This window comes from Berghia stephanieae, chromosome 10 (assembly GCF_034508935.2).
Source record: "Berghia stephanieae isolate SIO BIC M18660-M18661 chromosome 10, UCSD_Bste_1.3, whole genome shotgun sequence".
Taxonomy (NCBI): Eukaryota; Metazoa; Mollusca; class Gastropoda; order Nudibranchia; family Aeolidiidae; genus Berghia; species Berghia stephanieae.
In genome coordinates this window covers 2,616,437-2,618,768 of record NC_088369.1, presented here as the reverse complement: position 1 = coordinate 2,618,768, position 2,332 = coordinate 2,616,437, and the positions used below count along the sequence as shown (strand labels likewise).

Below are 2,332 nucleotides of genomic sequence, written 5' to 3'. Positions count from 1 at the left end.
TCGACATCCCATAATATCCGTGACCGGATAGAATTTGAATCCACTCATTGGAATATTCACGAGGTCCGGCCGTTTGCTCAGTCGATAGAGCACTCGTCTGACAAACTGAAAGACCAACGCTCACCCTAGTTGCAGTTAAAACGTTTGGTTTGTTTGTTTATTTCTTACGCTCCAGTTCATTTAGCAGTGATTGGGTAGATGGGTTTGTTAGATATGGCGGAAAGTGCCCATGATGGACTAGAGTCCTGAACTAAATGACAACCCATTTACACAGTACGTTTGAGGGCCCGGAAACCGGGACAAGATCGGCCATTATAAGGTGAATACATTTTTTAATCATTTCGGAAAAAAAAAAAACAAAACAAAAAAAACAAGCAAAACAAATAAACGTAAAATAGTCAAGAAAACAAAAACAAAACTAATCCAAATATTGATCCAGACCTTTTTTACGAGCCAATGAGGCAAAAAAAAATTTCACAAGTGATTTGCGTCACATATAATATGTGACCCATCGTCTCAAAACGGTATTATGTCGGAACAAACCATAATATGCTTAAAAGCCGAATTTAATGTGAAACTGGTCAAAAATATAAATTGTTGGCATTAGCACCCCAAAATATGGTTGCCATTCTCCTCAATAACTCATATAAACTCAACACAAGTCTGATATTTCTGGCTATAAATTCAATTTTCAACATATTAACCAACCCGACTTAATACCGTTTTGAGACGAAGGGTCACATATTATAATATTTCTATTGCCAGACAGAAGCCCAAGTCGTGCGTAATAATTAAACGAATGAAATAAAATATAAGATTGAATTAACTGTGATTGGGGGCATCGTGGCTCAGTGGTACGGTCTTTGCTTCCTACCCGAAAGGTACCGACTTCAATCACCCGCCGCTGGGTTGTGTGGCTTTGCGCAAGTCACCTCGCCCTAGCTCACTTTGCGGCGCTGCTCTGCGGCTGACGCCTGGGTTATTCCAGTCTTCCCTTGGAATAGACCCTAAAGACAAATTTCCCCTTGGGGATGAATAAAGGGAATTTTATTTGTTTTTTATTTTTTTTTATTTTATAAAACTAGTGGTTCATCCGCTGGGGAAATTATTTTCAATTGTGGAGGTTTCTAGACATGACACAATGTTGGTTCACGAACCCCTTCATACCTGGGGCCGTTTTCGTGAACGCGGACTAGCGCTTTATTCTCTGCTGACTAACTACCCTCTGACTTTAGTCAGACTTGAAACAATCGGATGTCATGCGAGCTGATTAAGCAAGCCCGGGACTAAAGTCACGACACTTTAGGATTAAGTTTGGCCAAGTTTTAGTCATTTGCTGAGTCAAGACTTCATGCTTTAGTCTGAGACTAGTTACCAGGAAACGTCAGAGCGTCATAGCGTCAACAAGATAGCAGCTATTTTTAGATTAAGTGCGCTTCAATTCGGCAAGAACATACGTCGGTTACGAATGACAGAGGCAAAATGTGTCCCGTTGCCATTGACACTGGTTTTAAAAAACTATAAGGTAAGTGCAGATTGTCAAAAGTACATAGTTTTGTGAGTAAAAACTTTTAAAAAACCCGAATCTAATCGGCTCGCAAGTTTCGAGTGAACGGAGACTCGAAATGAAGGGTTTGCGTCAAAGAACAACAACAACAACAAAATGCCTCCACTATAGTGGAGACAAAAGTAATTCTGCTGGCATTGTAACTGACTGAAATAATGTGATTCATCAAAATACACTTTCTCTGTTGTTTGTTTGTTTGTTTGTTTTTTGTGTGTTTTTGTTTTTGTTTTTTTTTGTTCAATGTATTTGAGTTTCAATCTCCTTGTACATCGAGTCTCAGTGAAACTTCCATTGGTCTAAATATAGAATTGGCAGTCGATAATGGACATCATTGCACTCTATAACAGTTGACAGTCAATATCACGTGCTATACTGCATGTGTTGCTAATTTCCTCTTTGGAAATCTTTTTGCGTTTAAAGTATGAAAGCGGATATCTTACATGCCATCATGTAATAGAGAGCGGATGTTACCCGCACAAAATAGTCGAATCAGTCACCGTCCTTACAACGCCCACTTCTATGCAAGTGACAAATTGTCCGAGACTAGAAAGTGTTCATGAAATCCGAATTTTTAAAGTCACTTGCTCCTTTTAGACTTAAGGCTAGTTAGTCATTTAATTTACTAGACTAGTAAATAACTAAATCTTGTCCTCGTTCATGAAAACAGGACCTGAATGCAAGAATGTGATTTTGTATATTCTTGTAAAATAATGTTCGTACGATCACGTGATAGTAAAACATGGAAAGCATAAAATATATTTTACA

General features: G+C 38.4%; 1 protein-coding gene across 1 annotated transcript in view; it reads left to right on the top strand.

The window, feature by feature from the left end:
- Window positions 1-273: 273 nt before the first annotated feature.
- Window positions 274-2,332, top strand: part of LOC144956074 (uncharacterized) — a 35,114-nt gene continuing 33,055 nt past the window's right edge. Inside the window, exon 1 of the mRNA XM_078886408.1 lies at window positions 274-319. The gene's annotated coding sequence lies outside the window, so the exon portion shown is untranslated. The remainder of the gene's footprint in view (window positions 320-2,332) is intronic.